Source organism: Lasioglossum baleicum, chromosome 10 (genome assembly GCF_051020765.1).
Source record: "Lasioglossum baleicum chromosome 10, iyLasBale1, whole genome shotgun sequence".
NCBI lineage: Eukaryota > Metazoa > Arthropoda > Insecta > Hymenoptera > Halictidae > Lasioglossum > Lasioglossum baleicum.
Window position 1 is genome coordinate 6241848 of NC_134938.1, and position 22872 is coordinate 6264719.

The 22872-nt window shown below is 42.4% G+C and overlaps 1 protein-coding gene and 1 long non-coding RNA gene across 3 annotated transcripts in view; both read right to left on the minus strand.

Moving 5' to 3' along the window:
- Positions 1 to 22872, minus strand: part of Nlg3 (Neuroligin 3) — a 453040-nt gene that overhangs the window by 396898 nt on the left and 33270 nt on the right. The window lies entirely within an intron of this gene.
- Positions 1 to 22872, minus strand: part of LOC143212905 (uncharacterized) — a 101495-nt gene that overhangs the window by 47300 nt on the left and 31323 nt on the right. The window contains exon 2 of the long non-coding RNA XR_013009818.1: positions 1 to 22849. This exon is cut by the window's left edge and continues 36059 nt beyond it. This is a non-coding gene — a long non-coding RNA (uncharacterized LOC143212905). The remainder of the gene's footprint in view (positions 22850 to 22872) is intronic.

Sequence of the window (22872 nt, forward strand, 5' to 3'; positions counted from 1 at the left end):
AATCCAAATAGAAATTTTTTAAGGGTTAATTAAATTACTTCGATTTTGTAGAAATGTTTAGGGTTGCTGTCCGTAATTTAAAGTTAATGAACAATTCCAAGAATATTTTAAGAGAGATTCGAAAAATCGGCTTAATTTTCGATAGCCAGAAGAGGGGAGGAGCCGCATTCAGTAAATTAAGGGCGGTTCGCCGGTTAGAAGGGCGCCTGTATAATTTCCGCGGCAGATTATACGGCGGCGTGTGCAGGAAGAAAACAGGTCGTCGCCGTTGTTTCGTTGGCTGGGAACCGAATGCATTAGCGGCGGTAAGCTCGAAAATATTTTTTCCGGGCCAGACCGGGAAGCAGTTAATTTCCCGGGCGGCTCGGATCCGTATGCCGCTTTATCAAAGTGTTTTTTGTATTCGAAACTCGGGACCAAAAATTCCCCGTGTTTTACGAGTCGAGGCCGAGCTTGCCCTCCCGGTCTGCATTCTGCGTGCCTCGATAACGCCGCTCCGTATATCCCCTGTGTGCCCGGGAGGGAAACAATTGCTCGAACGCGAGATTCTCGGACGGGTTTCGTTCGCTTCGAAAGTTCGTTTCTGGCCCAGGTGACGTGCAGGTGACGACCGTGGCTAAAAATGATTTATCGAGACCGGCCGCAAAAAGAACGCCGGGTAACGACGCGCCTCTAAAATCGAGGGGAACATTAGCGATTTCGAACGGGGAAAGAAATGAATTCCTGTCAACCGTTCCCCATGATCTCCGCACGCGCGGCTCGGCAGAATAAATCGCGAGTATAAATAAAGGGGAATGTCGCACGAATCGGCCGCTGTATCTCAGATCGCCTTGCGAAACGCTAGCGTGCAATTTTCTGTACGAGCGTGCAACGACCTATTAAATCAAAAAATAAACTTTCCGCATTTTCAACAACAATTTTCGACAATCAATTGGCAGAATCATCAATTCCGTAATTATTTATAATATGGCGCAGATGCACAGAAACTGATAGAGATTATTTCTGACAATGTACTTTGTTAAATTATGAAAAACCCTTTTTTCAACCACGTATCGAAGAGTGACGACTCTAATCTTCAAAAATAAAAAATTGACAACACAAGTGAATGAAGAACGTGATGGACCATAGAGTTGTAATTCATAGACAGAATTTGTTGATTAGCCGGAGGCGTACTTCCACCCAATTTATATTCCCAAAAAAATGTTCAACGCTAAAAATCGGATCAACCCTAATAGATTCAGTCACGGAAAGAAATGTGTTGGTAAATGAGTTTGTTAAAAAAAGAAATAACTGAATTTGTTCGACTATAAATTGCAACCAATAGGAAGAAATATGGAGGGACGAGTGGTTGAAAGCGTGTGTGCTGATAATGCGCGATAAATATTCAGACACGACTCGTTCCAGTCGGAAAGCCGCAAAAAGTAAAGAGGAACGCGGCGAGCGTTGGACGAAACAAAGTGAGAGCCTGCAGCAATCTGTTATTAATTCTGCGGGGGCGTATCGCGGATGCGAGTTCGTTTTCTCGTTAACTAAACCGTCAGCGCCGCGGAATTTATCGTCATCGGAATTATAAGCAATCCACCGAAAGTGATTTAAAGTGGGGGAATAGATGCGAGAGAGAGCAATTTCTGCAGCGTCCAGCCCTGACCTCACCCTTCTTGCTAGGAAACGTGGAAAACGCGGGGGGACTTGGCTTGCACCGTTTCGCCATTAGTTTCTCGCCGATCGGTGAAAGGAACATTTTGAAGGGAAATAAATCCCTGTCGCGGGTTGTCATCGGGAATGCAGCGCGGCAATGCCGATCTTTCAGCCGAGTCTTCTATCTATCTTCTATGCAGATTTATGTGCCATATCTGCGGTGCCGTTCGCGGTGTATGTTTTGCCTGATACTACCATGTTTATACTACTTGTATTACTTACTTCGGCTGGCTCATGTGCCATAATTTTTTCCTCTGCTCTGATTAAAACTGCAAGTTAGCTGCCTTTGTTCAACATTAGACTGCGGATGTGGAAAGTGGAATCAAATTAAATTTGGGATTCAGTGGTAGTAGTCTTTGTAGATCCGAAATAAATTAAAATCGTACTAAATTCTGTCGAATTTTATATTCTAACATTTTTTTTAAATTTCCAGAACAAATAATTACGTAAAAATTCGTAGTCTATTTATCATAAATGGTGCTGAATACAAATTTACAGTCAAGAATTTTTACTCAGTAAGTTTTCCGAATGTTTAGCTGCTTCGCATTCTTGTTAACTTTCTCAATTTCTCGAACCGGTTCAACCAAAAGAAAATATTTATATAAAATATTTGTAGCACGGTGGAATATTTATCCCGCGGATGTTACTAACTAAGTAAAAGATAAGCCGTATTATCCCGCAAAATTTAGCTTTCTTGCTCGCGGCCGAGTAAAACCTGAATAAACAATATGAAAGTTTTAAGTGATCGTCAATACGGAAAGTTTCGCGGAAAAAGCTCCGGACCGTGTGTTTTTTCGTTGGTTAGGTAAAAATGCGAGAGACCACGCCGCTGGTTTGTTTAAACTAACGTGCACGGATATTTTCGTAAAAGAGGTCCGACTGGCATCGGTAATTCGGAACGGACAGAGACAAATCCTGCGAGAGGCAGATTCCAGCGTGTGCGATACCCGCGTCTGCCAGCCGGGGAGAGTTTCCCCCTGGTGCTCACGGGTTAATATATTTCCCAGCATGCCACGGAGCAACTTTTTCTTCCGTGTGGCAGCCGACTTTCAGGTCGAGACAAGCTACGTTTCGTGCAGCTACGGGGGCTGTCGGGATTCTGACGTGTTGCGAGCCCCGGCGGTGTTTTTTGATGGCCTTAAATTATGGCAAATATCGAATCCGTACCTGACGGCAGCTTTACAATCTTCGCCGATCGGTAGTTCTCATCAATCGACGCGCGCGCGTGCAAGCAGAATGCAGATATCCGGGAACGTTCATTTTACACAATCCAGGAAATAAAAAATTGGTTATAACGGATATTAGAATATTGACGTATTGCTTCGACGTATTGCTTCGATGTATTTCTTCGACGTATTTCTTCGACGTATTTCTTCGACGTATTGCTTCGACGTATTGCTCCGGCGTATGGTTTCGACGTATTGCTTCGATGTATTACTCCGGCGTATGGCGTCGACGTATTACTTCAATGTATTACTCTGGTGTATTTCTTCGACGTATTGCTTCGACGTATTACTCTGGTGTATTTCTTCGACGTATTACTTCGACGTATTACTCTGTGTATTTCTTCGACGTATTACTTCGACGTATTACTCTGCGTATTTCTTCGACGTATTGCTTCGATGTATTGCTCCGGCGTATGGCTTCGACGTATTGCTCTGATGTATTACTCTGGCGTATTTCTTCGAGTATTACCCTGACGTATTGATCTGATGTATTGCTCTGGCGTATTGCTTCGACATATTACTCTGGCGTATTGCACCGACGTAGTACTCTGGCGTATTGCTTCGCCATATTATTTTGGCGCATTGCTTCGACGTATTGCTCTAGCGTATTGCTTCGATGTATTGCTTGGACGTATTCCTTCGACGTATTGCTTCCATGTATGGCTTCGAGGTAAGCTGAGAGAGAACACGAAGAATGAGCGCGAGTATCTTCCGTGGAAAAGGATAGAACATGACATGACAGGCGATAGAGATTTTGTTATTTCGAATGAAACATCGTCGTCTTATATCGAAAAAGAAACAGTAATACACACATTCAGATTTTCATCCAGAAAGAATATTATCGAACTGTCATTTAACAGACATGTTGTTCAACGACATGTTGGAATACAATCCTTGAGCAGAAAGTGAGACTCGCATAACAGCTCGAATCTTTTAAACTCGGGAGTACAGTCGACGCAAAGTTCGACACTTTCGACTCCCGCCGAGATAAACACGGAATCGACGGCGATGCTCGAATTTTCCCCCGGAAAAAAGTCGTTTGGTCGAAGAATTAATCCAGGAGGGGGGTACAGTCTCGTTTGCATTTCCGCCTTCCGTATTTAAATACAAAAACTTTTTCGATCCAACCCCGTCACCCCCACCTGTACCCCCTTCCTAGTGCGCCCCGTGACCGGAACGATTCGACCCAGGAAGCGTTGGCCATTTGTAAGGAGAAAGTTCCGGCGAACGTCCGCCTTATTCGACTTGGTACGGACCCTCCGTTGGAAAAAGTAAGTTTCCCAGTTTTTCAGGAAAGTTTCTTATCTGCCGGCAGGGCCTCGGGAACGAGATAAAGCGCGTCGATTGCCCGGTGCAACGGGGATCGTCGTCCGCCAACTTTTCGGTCACGATTACGTATCTAATTGCGGTTAATCGGCCCCCGTAATCCATAAATTCGTTTTATACGCGCTCCCCTTATCTATCGTGGCCGATACCTTGCTCTGACGTCCGCCAGGAACTTCACCCGCACCCCGATGTTCTTGAATATAAAATTTTTTTATCTACGCTACCATAAGTATTCCATTCCGTCCCGTTAATGGTGTACAGTGGCCCCCAAAAGTATTCGCACGCCATTCAGAATGACCTGTTTTTCCCAAATAAATTCCTGAATCGTGCGCTATTTTCAAATTGTTAAATGAATTGCCCCCTTCGAAATCATTTGAACAATTTGCTATCTCCGAATTTCTCTACAATTCGTTTGTTACACGTCGCACCGTGTGACCGTATTTAACTCACACTGTGTCGGTTGAAAATGTTGCGCGAGTTAAATATGGCTGCGACCATGGATTCCAGCCATAACTCACGGACGTAAATCGAGAATATATTCTATTTCGAAAATTTGTCAGAAACTGGCGCATTTTCGAAACGAAACGATTTTTCTTTCTTTCAGATTTTCGATACTTAATTCCAGTTTTCATGAAATCCGTCGGGAGCAAAGGTTTCGACGTTATTATATAAACCAAATTCAAATAGCGTGACCAGAGGCGACATTTGTGATCTCTAATACACGATCGGTGTGTGATCTGTAATCCGTTATCAGCAGGCGCATGGCCACCGTTTCTGTTTGATGTGGCAGAATATTCGCGTGCAAAGGTCTTTTATTTTTATTTTTAACGTCACGCAGCATTGGTGCTTTATGATCCATTTTATGGGGAATTTCGTTCGAGGGCGACGTGTCCCGCAGTGACACTGTGCGTAGCATTGATACGTTCTGCGGAAACGATGGAAAAACTATTTATATTTTACCGGGAAAAATATAACAGTTGCAGGTGCTCGCTGTTTCAATCGTAAAAGTTCTTCCAGTGTCCCGGGACTCGCGTTATCGCGTCGTCACTAATCTTCTCTATTTGATCCTGCTTCCTTTCAAGATGACCTCTATTTCTTTATACGGAGCTCTATATTTTCATTTAGGTCGTTCAAAGTCGTTTAGGGAGCACGTCCACCCGGAGAAGATTCGTGAAATATTGGTTGGTTCTTTAATATTAAACAATTTTCCATTACGTAATTTACAAGATAACAATTGTACTGTGCACAAGCAAACGGAACAAGCAAATGTGTTAATCCCACGGATGACTCGGAGATTGTTTCAATACTCGGGAGCTCTCGACGAGCTATAAGTCAAATAGTCGGAGGAATTGTAATCGGCTCCGTGGAAGATCAAGGAGATCGTTAAGATACGGTCGCTGCCGGGATCGAGCGTTCTCCAAGCAATGGTAGCGGTCTTCAAAGTCAACAGCAATGGCGGGAAGTCCGGAACAACTCTATAAATTCAAAACTTAAACTCGACGCCGGTGATAGGACCTGTTCTCCTCTGTCTCACATAGGTGTGTACCGAGGGCAGACTCCATGGAGCCGGTACGGGTCCAATGTTTGCCCCCTAAATTTCGTTGTGGCCGCGATTTGGAACTTCGATGGGTCTGATGGCGTTCCGAAAGCTATCGCCGGCGTCCCGAGCAACCGAGATTTAATCGAGAAATCGAGTGGGAATATCGAACCACCCGGGAAATTCCGTGTTGAAGAGGACCAAGAGAATTCTTGTCAAGTTTCCTCGCTTCCCTGTACGTTTACGAGGACGTTATTTGGGGATACGGGGTCAGAAATTTGTATTCAGGCTCCACCACTAATATTCTTGACTCTAACGCGATGAAGGGGGCAGCATTTACCCATTGCACTACTATTTATTTTACAGTCACTAGGACTTCTCTGTACGAATGCAAATGAAAAGTTGTATTTATCACGTGTATCCTCGAATATGTATCACGATAGAAATTAAATTTTTTGTTGGTCAAAAAGAATTTTCCACAGTTAAACAAATTCTTTTCTGAATTAACTTATTGATCAAATTCTGTCAACGAATAGGACTTCTTTGTACAAACGTTTGGATGCAAAAGAAAACTTTTATTTATTATTCCAATATGTATTACAATAGAAATTAAACTTTCTGGTGGTCAAAAAGAGTTTGTAACAATTAAACGAATTGTTTCTGAATGAACTTATTATTATTATACAATCGACGCATCCTGTCAACGAATTTCAAATTTCTTGATCGCATTCCGATAAACATTCAATTTTGTTTATCGTACACGTTCTCCATCGACGAACGATGCGCTCAATTATTACTACATTTCGACCAATCATCACATAATGTTGTCATCAGCGTGTTGATTTTGTCAAACGGATGATTTTTCGTAAAAAGGATACGCGGCAATCACGATTTCGGCTTGTGTAAATAAATGTTGCGATTTCCAATATTTTTTATTTGAAATGTACTCGGCTCTGATTACAAGCTACACAGCGGGTGATGAAATCAATTAGTTCGTATTTACATTGAGATAATGAATTTTTAAATTAAACCCCGGCTACGCGGAATGATGTCTATTTTCTTATTATTTGATGTTTATGAAATATGTACGTACAATTTTTGCGGTATGAAAAATACAATTTTCTGAGGCTGTAATAATTTGATTTCCCAATGTAAATTGTTACTACAGACAGAATAAATAATCATGTATTTTGTCAGGCACCAAAATCTCTTCTCTGTGATTTTTGTACATTTTAGGTATAGTGTTGTTTATATATAAAGGGTAGCGCACAAAGGGGAGACTGTTATATTGAATTTATCTTTCGGAAAATATTGTTTAATTGTACAAAAGCTGATTGAAACCGTAGTCGAACAGTTGTGCGGTCTCTAGCGAGGTTTAAGTAGCAGTGGTCGACGAAGGATCAGGCATTCTGTCGAAAAGACGATTGTCGAGTTGTTGTCGGGTATCATCGGGACACTCGGCGGCTGTTCCCGTTGTTTTCCCAGCTCGGTGTTCAGCGGAACCACAAAGTTTCCCCCGTGAAAGTGGTTCTCGTTAATTGAGTATCATGAACAATTCGTCGTCGAGTTGCGAGAAATTCATTCGCGCCGGCCCGTCAACCATCGCCGGACCGTTTTGCTCGCGTCAAAGAGGGCTGAAGGGTGCTCGCCACCCTTCTAACTTCCTCGACGGTCGGGATTCAAAGTGGTTCCCGGCATTGTGTCGCGGCTTAAACTCGACGCTCGCTGCGAATCGACGCGATGAAATCCGGCGAGCTGGCCGCGCGGAGCGACGCCGAACGGAACGGCGCGGCGGCGTCCACGCGAGCCTCAAAACTCTAAGCCCGGTATTCAACGGGGAATCGACAATGGACTGCGGCAACAGAGCCCAGACAGGCCAACAACGTCTGAGGAAGCGCACCGAGGAGAAGGGGACTTTGTTCTAAGATTCCGGCGAATCCCACAACGCTCCCTACCTCATTGTACCACTCTGAATGGACTCAAGACGCTTGACGGCCAGGCACAGTCCGCAGGAAAGTGTCCGCCGATGTGTATCTTCGACTCGCGCAATCGAAATTAATTTCCCACCCGTTAGATGCACGGGGTGTTACAAAATCTTTTTATTTTATCTATTTGTTCTACGTCGCGTCAACCACTGCGGATCCTTATGCGTTTATGGCTTCTAAAAATGTTCAAAAACTGCTAGAATATAAAATGATTGATAAAATTCAGTACAATTTTTATTCATTTCACATCTACAATTTTATTTTCTTCCACGTTCTTAAAAAGCGTCTATAAAAAATGCAAATTGCTCAAACAAAATCTTCTTCGGCCGATTTATCACCCTCGGCCTTGAGCTTAATTCTCGAGGTCAAACTTTTCTCTGCAGCGCACTGTCCAGCACTCTTCATAAGAAACAAAAGTCCCAAAGGAACTACTGGTCGCGAACCACCCATTCTTGTGCGAAACGATAAAATTCGGTTAAATTAAATAAGCTCCGAATGACGTCATGTTTGGGCTCATTCTAATCGGAAAAATGTCTCGAATACGTCGGCGACAATTTCGCTGGAGAATAATTAGAAACAATATAGTTTTTCTTACAACTCTCAGCGATCAGGACTGACTGCACGGAAAAATGTGAACCTGCATCCGCAAACAGCAAGTACGTAAACCCGATTATACGAGCTCTTTCTACCGTGTAATGTGCACACTGCTGCGATTTTTCCCTTGCATTACACCGTACAGGAACACGCCATAAGAAGTGCCTGTACTCGACTTATTTCGTCATCATTACCGGCATTACTGAAACTCACTTCCCGGCGTAAAAAAGTATTATCATTTACTTGGGTAGGAGGAACGTGTCGCGAGTAAACGCTGGCGAAGTTAAATTATCTCGTTTTTTTTTTTAGTGGAATTAACTTCTAGAATGTGGTCGTCGCGAAAGAGCGCGGTCCGCTGGGATGCTTTGGAATAACAGTGGCGGAGAAATTAATATGGGGCAGTTTATTAAATACCAGCTGATGATGTAACTTCGTTGGAAATTACAGGGGAAATTGACGGGAAAAGCAGGTCATCTTGAAATTGACAACGTGACTGAGATGGTGATAATGCACCGGTTGTTATCAATGTATTCCTCGAGACTAGAAATTCCTCATTAAAATTACCGGTGGAACAGTGTGTCGCGTCATCGGAATACGCTACGTTCCTGTTGCCGCTGAGCTGACAAAGCGGAAATGAAATTAAAGCAAATCCAGCAACGTGGATGTGAAAGATTTGGCCAAGCTCCGCGCAAGAGTCAAGAAATTTATAAAGCCGCTACCGCGATTCCACTGGTCGCAGCATTTAAATGGATCGCAAAGTGGTTACGTGGACTTCGCGATAGAACGTCTCCTCATTACGGAAACAACGCTCGGGACCTCGTACATCAGCTCTAATCTCACCGGCCATTACTTTCCGCGAATTAAAAATATCAAAACAACTTATTCCGCAGTGGGCATCCAGATCATCTACGGACAAGATATAGTGATTCATACGGGCCAATGGAAAAAACACGAAGACACTGTGAACGACGTTACAACCCCACAGGATCTGCCATTGTTTCCTTGTCTCTTAAATAATTGCTGAACTGTTTTTTTCCTGGAATGCGATTTTGTAAAATTTCAGTTTAAGGGTTGTTACCCCTTTTACTACTCCCATTCCATATTTGGAAAAGAGTAAGAAGAGGTAATTCCTAAATTGTTCTTTGCCTGGAAAGCAATTTCATAAAATTCCAGATCTTTACCTCGTTTAAGGGTTGCTACTTCTTTTAATACCTCTATTACATATTTGGAGATGCCTAACTTTTGCCATTTGTTATTTTTTTGTCTGTTAAATAATTCCTAAATTATTGTTTGCCTGGAAAGCAATTTCATAAAATTCCAGATCTTTACCTCGTTTAAGGGTTGCTACCTCTTTTAATACCCCCATTACATATTTGGAGATGCCTAAGTTTTGCCATTTGTTATTTTTTGTCTGTTAGTTCCTACATTGTTGTGCCTGAAAAACAATTTTGTAAAATTCTAGATCTCTACCCCTTCGTTTAAGGACTGTTATCCCTTTTACTAACCCTATTCCATCTGGGAAAGCCCACGTTTTTCCATTTTCTATTCTTTTGTCCGTTAAACAATTGTTTGCCTGAAACGCAATCCTGCAAAATTTCAGATCTATACCCCCGTTTGTAAGGGCTGTTGCAGAACGGTGTTAGTTTACTTCCCCACACATAACATAATTAAAATTAATTAAAATTTTTTGTTCGAATAAAAAATATCCCACCATCGCGACTCTAAAAAACGTTGAATTTTCCGTCCCGTCGGAGCACATACAAAACCAATACAAATAATGGTAGACAATGCTGGAACGAATGAATATCCTCACAAAAAATTCTACGTCGTGCTGCCATTTTCATTGCAGGATCATTCTAACAATTCATTAACGACTTTCGACAAAAATTCGCAGCAAGATTAATTGTTTTTCCTTACAGTGTTTCTATCGGGGCACGTATCAAACATTTAATATTTGATTTTTCCATCGACATCGGCTGAAAAACAAACAATACGCACAAAAATGTGTAAAACGTAAAAAAATCTTTGGAATCACACTAGCAGTCACGACGTGAATAACAGCGATTTTCACCATTTTCAACCATTTATAGTTCATAGCAACGTCAAGCGATTTCAATGATGTTTTTCAGGGTGTGTGTAACTGACGCAAGTCGAGAACGGGTATTTTTTAAATTTCCAATGGAGGGTCAGATGAAAAAGTTATAGAACACAATTTTTCCGAAATGTTAGAAATTTATCCTCTTTAATGAAAAATTTAAGAAATGAATTTTGTGGATCTGTAGCAATTCTGTACATATTTTGAAAACGTCAAGCAACAATATCTGCCATTCTCAGGAAGGATCGTTTAAAAAATGCATGAATGCTCGGATCGGATTGGATCTCGCAATCTTCGGTTATCCGGAAGTTTGTGGCTTAGAGTCGTGTAGCAACGGTGCAATTAATAAACGATTCCAATCGAAATAGCGGAGAGACTGTGCCGGCGATCACCGATCGATACCTACGGTACGGAAATTGATAATTCATCATGCACGTCCGGCCAGAATTCGATACTCCGGTTCGACAATAAAATCGTATACACCGGAGACCGAAAACGTCAGTGGTGCACCGTGCGCCGCCTTTTTATCGGAGCATCTTTTCCCTCGGGTGACAGTCGCGGAATATTGTGTCGCATACAAATTTAAATTTCGCCGCTCCGATCACTCACGATTAACCGGGGAATCGTAATTATCGGTTCCCCGTCGGCGACGCTTTATTCCGCCGCTTATTCGGTCCGGCAAAAATAGACAATTCGCTTGCGCGATTTACACAGTGCACACAACGCGATAGACAATCGCCTGGCTCGTTCGTTTACTCTCTGTTCTTTCACATGCACTGTAATTCGTAGACGTTCATATATTTATTTGAACACTGTGCACGAAATTTTTATAATTTCTACGATCAATAATAATTATTCATTGTAGTAATTACTAGACTAGAAAAATGAATGGGAACGATTTAACACAGGGAAAATATTACGAGAATTCATTTTTTATTTTTTAAAGGGGTAAAACCAGCCCTTGAGAAAATACCATTTCCTTTTCCATGAAATATCTCAAAATCAGCAAATGATATTTTTTAAAAATCGGAACGAAAGTTGCATGATATTATTGTGTCTACCAAATTGTGTAAACTTTAAAAAAATCTTGTGAGTAAATGAATTTTCTATGTTTTAAGGAGTGAAATCAGCCTTTCAAAAAATTTTACTTTCTATTTTTCTCAGGGGTGAAATCGGCCCTTCAAAAAATGTAATTTTCTATTTTTTTCAGGGGTGAAATCAGCCCTTGAAAAATACCATTTTCTTTTCCATTGAAATATCTCAAGAACAACAAATGATATTTTGAAAAATTCGAAACGAAAGTTGTATGGTATTATTGTGTCTACCAAACTGTGTGAAAAAATTTGTTAAAACCATTTCTCTAAGCAAATCTTGTGAGTAAATGAATGCATCTAATTTCTAAAAAAGAATCAGTACAGACCTTCCTCGAATGTCGGCCCGTTATTCCGCAACCTTCGGCGGAAAAAAAATTGAAAAAAATAATTTTCGAACGTTTCGCACGCGGAATTGAAAGCTCTCGAAAAGCTACGGGTTCGATTTCTCGCTTATGCTTAGCGAGCAGCGTGAAAACGCGAGCATCTCGTAAATTCGATCGGGGAAGCTCGCATTTAATATCTCGCGGATTACGCGTTCGCGTATTAATACGGATACAGTTAGGCAGATTTGAATTTGGCCGGGGCGCGGGGTGGCTTGTTGCGGATCGATCGCCGGAGTCTCGGCCGTGTAATGAGTCCAGATTGTTTATAACGTTGTTTATCAGCCGGCCTCGCCGACCGTATCCCCGGCTTTATTCCTCCCATAAATTGTATCTAGTGGTTCGCGTCTCTGCCATCTGACAAGCAATTAATGTAAACGTGTCGCAGCCGACTACTGTGCCCCGTTAACGAGACGACGTTTTTGTTTAAAATAATGCTGAGGGTGCGCGGTTGTTTGCCTTTTGCTCGCGGGGCTGTTTCAACCCCGGTATTACCGGGCGTAATTAAAAATTAAATATAGTCTTTGACGCGTTACTCGAACGAATAGTCAAACTGATTGGTAAATATTTTCGAAAAAAAATTCATTCCGCGAATAATGAACGAAACGATTTCACGAATATTCTGTTTGATCAGTTTTCATGCTGCGTTCATTAATTCTGCTGCGTTCATTGATTCTCCACGGTGATCATTAATAAAATGTGAAAACTTTTTCATCATTCCGGTAATTATAAAATATATACGAAACATGTTATTTTGATTCGTGGTTCCAGGGCTTGTAAAATAAGGAAATATTTGGTCTCCCTTGGGGGGTGGGGTGGTGGGATCGATAAATCGATAGTTTTCAAAGGTGGAGCGACACTTTCAGGCAATAAAGGGGACTTTAAATATTGCTTCCAGAGGGATGTAATTTTGTAAAGTTCCACGGAGATAATTGCCGCGCGCGTTATCGTTCTTTCCCCCCGCAATATCGACTTTATAGCCTGGAATTATATTCACACCTCTCGCCATTATTAAACATTAACGAACTGTCTGTACGAGCGCTTAATCCGGTTTAAAGACTGCATTTACCAGGCTCCGATAAGGCTTCCGTAGTTCCCGACGGTCAGAATAACGCACATATATATATGTATATATGTATCGCTGAAGAGCTTTTGCCAGGATCGTAACAAAGCTTCGTGCAACACCGACTTGAGCTCTTATGAAAACACGAGCCGATTTTGCAACTTCGGGAGCCTTTACATGGCCGGGAGCTAGTTAAGACACTCGATACACAAATTTGGATCATCCGTTCACAAATGAGATGGTTATTCGCAGAATGGAATTGTTTTCCTCGCTATTCCAAGTACGATGCACTTGTTCACGAGTATTGCGCTAGATATGTTCGGCGTCCGACCACGGACTGCCCACTACTACTTGCAGCAGCACCGACTATAGCTCGACTATTACTACTTGGCTCTGCTCACTTGTAGATTACACGTCTACACTTTGCTAGCCTACCTGGAAGTCAATCAATTATTTATTGTCGCGTTCGCAGGCAGTCAGCTACTACTGGAAGTTTATCTAGTTTTCTGGGTAGTGGTATTTTATGCTGTAATTTATTATGGAAATTATAAGAGCATCTGTTCATTTAAAAACACGATTTTTAATATCACAAATATTGCAATGGTTATATTCTATAATTATATTGTACAATTGTTTCTGTACGTGGTAACTTTCGCAGGAAGCGGAAAATAACATGTTGCCAAACACGGTTCTAAATTAGTAACATACAGTATATTTACTGTGCATAATTGAAACTATATGGTTTTAACTCCGGCGAAAATGAAACGTGTAATGAAACCTGTCAAATTTCAAGTGAATTAACATTTCAAATAATGTAGACATGCAGCCAATTTGACGAGTCTGTTAGTAATATTTTTGGAGAATATATTTTTCAACTATAAAATTGTGAAAACTTTTCAAATGCATTACATGTTTGCCATGTTCGTATTTTCATTTTATAAATGCAGCCAGGTTGTTGCCATGTGAGAGTTTATTTGAAGTCGTAATTCGTACTGTAACTCATAATTTGTTGAATTGATGGGATTTCTTTTTACGCACAGGTTGCGATCATTTCGTTGAGAGCATATTATACATTCATTATGCTAAAACAGTAACTATAAAGACCATTATCGAAACAAATGATGTACAATTTGCATATTCGATGGCTCGTTTAAATTGAAACATTTTAACCGTTTGATTGTCGCGTCATCTCATTTGGGTCACGCAATTATTTGTCCGGATTGAGAAGTTCATTATCCTGCCAAGTAACCGAATTATTTACGAGATACGTGCTAAAACGTTTATTTCATCAATACGTATCTCAACACTGGTTTAAAAACTTATGCAACAGATAAAAGTCTCGGATATTTCTCGATGTGAATATTTTTGCATCAGCCTAATAATTATTGAAACTGTGAATCAAAATAATATTGGCACACTTTTCAAAGGACCATAGCTTTTTAATATTGGAAATTTTCAACCAATAGACCACAGATTTTTAGAATTGGATGACGTGCAAAAAATGTTTTGTAAAAATTTCAGATTCGAAATTTTCAGAATATGTATATAATTGACACATTTTAAAATTTTCTACATAGGACAATATAAAAAAGTTGTACATTTTTAGTATTTTCTCTGTAGTTCCCAAAATTTGTTTCGCATCGTGTAGTAAACTGATTGTTCCAATATAATTTTCCTATGGTCCTTCAAAAAGTGTGCCAATATTATTGAATCACAGTAACGCAGCAAGGTACGAAAATATTTTAATGCGATGGAATTTCCACGGTCACAGGTTGGTCAGTTAGCATGTCGGTGAGAGCGCATTCGCTGAAAAGCGTAACATGTTCAGAGGCAGGTATCGTTTCGAAGTCGACTGGAGCGGCTGCGAGCGAAGATAATCGATCATCCGCGGCCGGTCCTCGCAGCGACAAACGGCGAGCGTGTCGATGTCGCGAAAAGCGGCCAGCGACAAGGGTTCGCTCCGCTCCGCTGACCGTTTATAGATTATCGATTTGCGTACGATTACGAGCGAAAGCCGAACGCGGCCGAATCTTTCGTCGTTAGAACACTTAATTCATTCGCGAATCCGCGTTCACCTTAACCTGGACAAACTCCGAAGGAAGAACTAAGCCGAAAACGCATAAGGACGCAGTATTTCAGGCGAATTTCTAACAGCATCTGGAAACCACCAATTAACGCACGTCTGCGGAACGATCAAACCGGGCAACGAACAGCAACACTGAAAATTATCATCCTCGGGGAAATTTGAATGATCGTTGTGGGATCGTTCTCGTTGAAATTCCAATTGGACCGGAAGTTTAATCAATACAACGGGGTACAACACTCCGCTGGAAATTTCACTCGGGGGCTTAATTGCGTTCCGAATTGTTTTTTGCCGGCCGTTATGTCCGCGCCCAACTTCCACCACGGGCCATTTCAAATCAAAGTGTTGGCATCAGCCGGAAAGTACGTTTCTACAGTTCGATTTGCGGACTACGGGAAACAGTGGTCCAATTGTTGTACAAGTCCGCGGTTTTCAGAAGTGAAATTCGTTCAGTGAAATTCTACTTGAAGTTTTAGGGGTGACTCTGAATAACAGAATACGTTGAAAATGTGGAATCAAATTTGTTCGCAATGAAATCGTTTTCGAGGAAATCATACTTGGATCTGTTTCGTCAGTCTGTGTCCCTAGATCAAGACTTGTCTCCCACTCCACATTACCCCTTCGTCACGTGTCGTGAAGCGCGCACCAATTCGCGTCGAGTCTTCATCGTGACTCACCGAAGGTGGCAGAGAGGGGGTAACTGTATTCCCCTTAATTCCAGGAGTGTCGAAAATTTCTTTAACCCTGTTCCTCCGAAAATATTACAAAATTTCTCTGAATGTCCATTCTGTGCTCGCTAATAGATTAATTCATAGTCTTACTGTTGGATATACCGACAATTTCAAAATTGCCTCGACTTTCTAAAATGTCCTTGTAGTAAAAGAGGGTAGTATAGAGGCTGCCAGATGTGTCGCAGAAAGGTCTTGCCTGGAGAAACCCTTGACGCACCAAGGCCACTAAAATAAAACAGAGGCCCGTAGATATGCTATATAGGACCCCGTTTCCTTTTTCGAGAGTCAAGTATCGTCCAGGTCAGTTTTAGTCGGTTCACTGCAGATCCTCTTCAAGGAAAGACGTTCTTTCTGTCGCCGTTCAAATAAAGTAAAATTGAAAGGTTAAACTGCGTTTTAGTTGATTTCAACTTCCCTTAAAATCCAATACTTACAATGAGAATTTGTGCAAATATGTTGAATGCAAAAGGTTTTAAATGATCTAAAAATTTAGTTGTCTACATAAGGGTACTAAATTCAACCCTGTAAATTCTACTACACGCCTAACAATTTTTATTACAGGGTCACGAGAAATAACGGAGTTAATCATTTCTTATTATAATTCTGTCAAATTGACGAATTTTGAAAAACCAAATAATAAGAACCATAACATGGACCTTTAGTATTGTATATATTTTAAAGAAGTTTCGAAATGGCCACCCTTTGCGCCGATACAGAGGCTCAAACGTGTCTTGAAATTTTCGGCTATGGGCCGCAGCTCTTCTGGCGTCATTCGGTCCCACTCCTGGTACAGAGATTTTTTGAATGACTCCAAATTTTTATGGGGCCGAGCACAGGCCAAAAAAGGGTGGCCACTTCGAAACTTCTTAAATATATGAATACTAAAGGTCTATGTTATGGTTGTTATCATTTGGTTTTTCAAAATTCGTCGATTTGACAGAATTATAATAAGAAATGTTTAACTCCGTTATTTCTTGTCATCCTGTAAAAATGCGCCGACAGGAAAAATTTGTCTGCAGGACACTCGTTCATTGGAGTAACTAAAATTGTGGCATAAAGATCGTCAAAATCCATTTTTTGGTGCTCTCTGCTATTTGAGCCACCCGTAGTGTTGTATCATCGGACATGTACGTCTCTCGCGTCCCCTTCCAAGAAGTCCATCTCGGACGTCGTTCGACCCTTTTGTTTCGCGATTGGTTTCCATAAAAACGGGCCGCGTTCGGTGCAGTAGCAATCGGTCGGAGCGCGCTTGCGGACAATTATTGTATATACATGCGGCGGCGGCCCAGTTTCCAGTTCTTATAATGCTTCCAGCAGATCGTTTCCTCCGCCGGGGAAACGGCAGAGGCGGCGGCGGCGGCTGGGCGCAATACTTGGATGGCTCGGGACGGACTCTGGACTGGCCCTCGGCTCTCGTGCGGCGACCAAGCCAAAAGCTGCAACGGCCCGGGGGAAGAAATGAGGTCGGAAGGGAAACAGGGAGGAGAATATGCGACTCGTTACCTCGATTTTCAACGAGCCGCGCAACCGTTACTCGCCTTTCCGAGGGAATCGTTTGTTCGTCCCTCCTCCCGATCCACCCGTCTGGCCACCCACCGCTCGCCCTCGTCGTCCACTCCCGGTCGCGATTCATCCGAGGCCATATGTTACAAGATGGTTGCACAATCACGCGGTAATGCGAGCCTGAAAGACGACCAGACGGATAAGAGAAACGCTCGCGAGGAGCTATCTCTCTATACCGGCGAGCCCGAACCACCCCAGGACTTCGGAGCTCATCGCGAATGCAGATATGCGTGAATTTTAATGGTCGAGTTCCAACCCCCCACGAGTTGGCTGCGAGTTTTTTTTCTACCTACCCCCCGTGGCCTGAAACCTCTGTCGACCGAGCGGAACTTTTGACTTTGAGCCCTGAATCGCTGATCACGCGTCTTCGTCCCTCGAACAATCCCTTTGCTGCAGAAGAATGAATAATGTTCGTCTCTTCTCTTTACACACAGGGTGGTCCAGGAAGAGTGTACGGAAACGGAAGGGGTGGTTCCTGAGGTGACTCTAAGCGCTTTTTCCTTTGCGAATTCGCGGTAAGAAGTAGAGGTGGGTTGGTACCCGAAGTCGAAACCAGGTCGGGTCGGGAACCCGAAAATTTATGAAATTTGGGTCTCCGAACAATTATAAATTTTTGTATTTCCGACCCGCTCCGACTGAAAATTTCGGATACCCGCTCACCCCTACCAAGAAGCTTCGCTCTCGAGTTATTCGCGAAAAACACAGACCAATCGGAGCGCCGCTGTTGCTAGCAAACTCCGCCCGAGCTCCACTGTAGCCGCGCTCTGATTGGTCCGCGTTTTCAGTTAATAACTCGCGTACTAAACGGCAAAGAAAGGAACAGCTTAAAATTACCTCAGTAATCACTCTGTGAAAATTGTTGAATTTCCAAAGGAATAAAATGGCGGTGACGCAATCCAGGTGTTGAAGCCAGTCGGAAAGGCGTGCAAGACGGTGGTGTTGCCGGGGAGAGATCGTCCCCGTCGCGGGAGACAAATAAATTACGACGTGGTAGAGTATTAAACTGCAATTTCAGAAGTTTTCATCTAATGCGCGAAGGCGAGGTTCGCCTCCAATGAAATCTGCATGCAGATTCGCCGGGGTCGCGTGAAAAAAGCTTCATAAAGGGGACAGGTACGGGCGCGGGGACCTGGCCGCGGAGGCGAGGGGAGAGGAACGGGGAAAGTGGCGCATTATACACAATAAAGGAGAAACAAGAGAGTAACGTCAGACACACTTAACGTCGGAACTTTTTGCCAGCGGCTCGGCCCATCCTTCTTCCTGTTGGCGCGCGGAGAGACGAGAAGAATGAAAGGGCAAGAAGAGGGACGGTAAATCCAGAGGCAGGATTTAAAACGTTCCCGGGTCGGCCTGTAAAACACCACGACGACGACGACGACGACCACGACGACGCTGACGGCGTCGCGGCTGCGCCTCACAGAACGGAACACCGCTGGGGAAAAATAATTTCTTTGAACCGAGAAAATTATACCGGGTATCTTTCATCTGGAAATGGAAACCTCAGGCATGGCGGATGCACGCGCTGGCCACTTGCATCATTCATGCCGCGCTGTTGTTCGTTACCGATCATCCGTGCTTCGCAATTCATGTCCGTGAGCTGCCGAGCTCCTCTGCGCTACATTCTACCCTCCTCGCTGAGGAATTGTGCGGCTCGGTCACCGTCGTCTGGCCAATCATTGACTCACAGTGACGCACAAGAGAAAGTAAGCGATTTTTACAAAATCAAATTTTATCTTGAAGCAGCAGTGCATTTTTTAGATTTATTTGGGGATGGAAAAAGGGGGTAGACAAATTGGTGATATTATAGGTTTATTTCATGCAATGAAACAAGTAGAGAAGCTGGGTGGACGAAAGAAAACTTAATTCACAGTTTTGTTATTAAAATTTTGGTATTCAAATTTTGTTAGCTTCAGGTCTAATTTGTTACGAGGGCTAATCAAAATATGTAAATTATTAATATGAGTATGTGCGGATCAACAACTCGACTGAGACCTGAATAATTTACTAAAACTACAAATCCTTCATTACCCCAAAATAATAATTTTACACATAAGTATGTGTGGATCAACAATTCCACTCAGCCCTGAATAATTCATTATAAACACAAATCCGTCATTATCCCGAAAAGACTATGATTTTACCAAATTGTTTCGGGATATTCGCAGTCGATCGAACGCAGTAATGCTACACGAGTACTTAACAGTAATTTAATAGAAAATATATTCGCGAAGTCCGACTGGAATATTCAAAGTTCGGTTCATTTCTCAATAGCGCAAAGTTTTAAGCTGTTCGAAGTTCTAGTGATATGTTCTGCTCGAAGTTCTAATTTACTCCGGTTAGTTCGAAGTTCTAGTTCAAAGTCCTTTAGCCCTGGAACCCACGATGTGCAATCTCCTGCCAAAGGAATGGTTACAGCTAATTTCTTCGGTAGTGACATGACTGGAACGGATCGCTAATTTAGGATGTTGTTCCAAACTATAACAGGATAAGCCCGGAAATCTTACTAAGAAAAATGTTCGGCATACAATTTTTTTCGTCCGGAGTTCCGTCGAGAAAATCGAGTTTGAAAATTCAGTGAGTACTGACGCGTCTGATCACGATCGACCAATTCTACTTCCTGCATATACTATAGCACTGAAGCATGACTGGTCTTGAAACTCGATTTTCTCGAAAACGAGTCGTCGAACGAAAAAATTTTATTCCTTTTTTTCGATTTAGTTTTACATGTAGAACGATTTCCGGCCCACCCTGTATAAACCGAACCAGTATATACGGAATTTGTGGGCAATTCGAAACCGTATTCTCTGCAAGACCAGCACAGCGCGCATTCGTATTCGAGAGAGTTAACGGGTCAAGATCCACGTTACCCGTTATGAATTATTGAAATACCGTTCCGAAGTTAAACGACCAGCCTCGGGTATTTTTCAGATTTTTTTTCCCGGGAACAGGACTCGTCCAATACAAAGTACAGCTGTTTTGCACGGTCCGTTTTCAAAAATTCCGCCGTAGAGTCGCACGGTGTGTAAACTCTCGTGAAATAATAAAAAAAAAAAAAAAAAAGAAAAACCTGAACCGGTCCCTCGGACCGTGTGTAACACTTGGAAAACGGCACGGTGAAATCGATCAACCGCTCCCTGAATTAATGAAGCCGCGGTTCAACGTCATAAATTCCACGGACATCGAACTCGACACGCGCTGCCCTGTCAGCTGAACAGTAGCGAATCCGAGGCTCCTGCGTCAGGTATCATCGAAACGAAACAAAGAGTCCGAGAGTATCGAAAGCGTTCGACGTCGAAATTAGCAATATCGAGAGCGACGGCCCGGAGCGAGCAGCCGTCGTCGCGGGGACTGGCAGTGTTCGGTGTTATCTTTTATTTCCCCGGGACTATTCAACTGTCGGCTTGATCGAGAAATCGACCGGAAGCTGCTCGAATCGTTCCCTGTCCATCCCTCTCGGCGGTCAAGCTGTCGCGGTACCTCCTCGAGCAACGTGCCCTTCCTCCGCCCTTCAAACTTCCTCCATAGTCGTTACAAATCTTCAAAACGTTTTTTCCGGAATCTCTCTGCTAATTATTAGGTCGTTCGGGAATTAGATTCCTGTAGAATGACAATTTGCAATTTTTGTAGATGAATTTTAAGAAACTCGAATCGAATGAAACCTTATTTTCCTTGGTAGTAGTCTTTTTAGATCCGAAATCAATTCAAATAAATTCTGTCATATTTTATATGCCAGCATTTTTCGATAAATTTTCAACAGCCATAATTGCATAATAACTAGACTTCGGATCTTCATGCAAAAATAAAATATGTTTGCAAGACACAGTAGCTAAATAGAAATTTCTTTCTGCCATTAATTGTCTTGTTAAGCTGAAATTACTACACTGATGTCGTTAAATCATCGTAATTAGATTGCATGTGCCCATTTTTGTCATAAATGCGTAAAATCCGCAGTCTAATAATAACTGTTACTTGACCTTATTTAATCGCCTGTATTATTTTAAATGAGCTGGAAATATGTTGAAAAGGGCTTTGATGACCCTGACAACATATTTCGAGTTCATCAAAATCGATGAGGAGGACCTTTCCCTAACTTCGTGCAGATGTTTGTTCACCATTCTACACTGGCTTGTAAAAATAAAATTTTCTTTCGACATAAGACGATGGTTCTGAATGGTAATGAATATAAAATGAGCAAGTGCAATTTAAAACAGTGAAAATATTAAAAGATTTTGAGAGTATTAATATATTATTTTCATCACGTTAACATGATTAATGAAGAATATTTATATTTAGCTCCTGCATATCTTACAAACTTTGCACAAACTTTTTATTTTGCATGCACATCCGGAGTCTAGTAATGAACATATTTCTCGTGCGAATATTACAAACCTGCGAGTCCGACAAATTGACAAGTTCGTGTCGATTGAACGAGCCGAGCAGTTCCTCGAGAAGTGTAATGAAAATTCGTTTGCCGCTGGTGGCGTAACAATGGCCGAAGTAATTGTTCATCGAGTCGCTTTGGGAATGGAACAGGTAAACACTGACGGTCTCGGGTAGGTGAAAGAATAAAGGGGTTTGGGGTAGAGTGGGGCAATCTCGAACAAGCAGCCGACTTGGAGCACCGGCGGTAATGTATCGGCGATGATTCGCGACCGGTACTTTGTAATTCCAACGTTTGTTCTTCCATTATGGCGACCCCCGCCACCCTCTGATAAAGGATTCGATTTACCGGGGAATTAACGACCGCTTATTGTCCCCTGTATCCTGGCTGAATGCAGCTCCACCGGGCGCAGAAATTTATTCAATTCCGCATTTGTCGCTGAATAATTGCGCCTCGGATAAAGCCACCGGGGAGGTTTTCGAGAGATAGATAGAGAGAGGGATGGAGGGGTGGGGGATTGTAAAAAGAGACGGGGCGACGAGAGGATACCCGGGCACAGAGTTCACGGATGGTAGACCCTGTTCTCGTTGTTTCCGCGAGCAAGTTGCGTTTCGGGGTTGTGCATCATTCCGTTTCGCATATCGAGGCGTCTGGTCGACGAACTCGTCGAGAATGCGGCAAGTTACAACTCCCGGCGCAACCAGCGTCGAGCAAACGAGACCTGTGCTCTCGCACACACCACCAGCCGCCATCTTTCCCTGTAATCGTAAAGAGAAAAAGCTCGATCCGATCGATGGCGTTTACAAAACACGGCTGATCGTAATTAATTGATTATTATTTATCGCGGACGCACCCGCTTTGTATACCGGGTCTATTTTGACCCAGAATATCAAAAGCGTCATTTAATTACTCGGTTTCTGGCAATTAAATTAATAGACCGCGGATCTTTCTACGAAATAAAAATGTTCTGCACTGTTTGTAGGCAGCAGAAGTAATATAAAAATTGATTTCATCCCTTAACGATTTGGTTGCATTACAAGACAACGTCACAACATTCTGAAATTTTTCTAATCTGTTGTCGTTTTATATTTCACTCAGCCAATTTCTTCATAAATG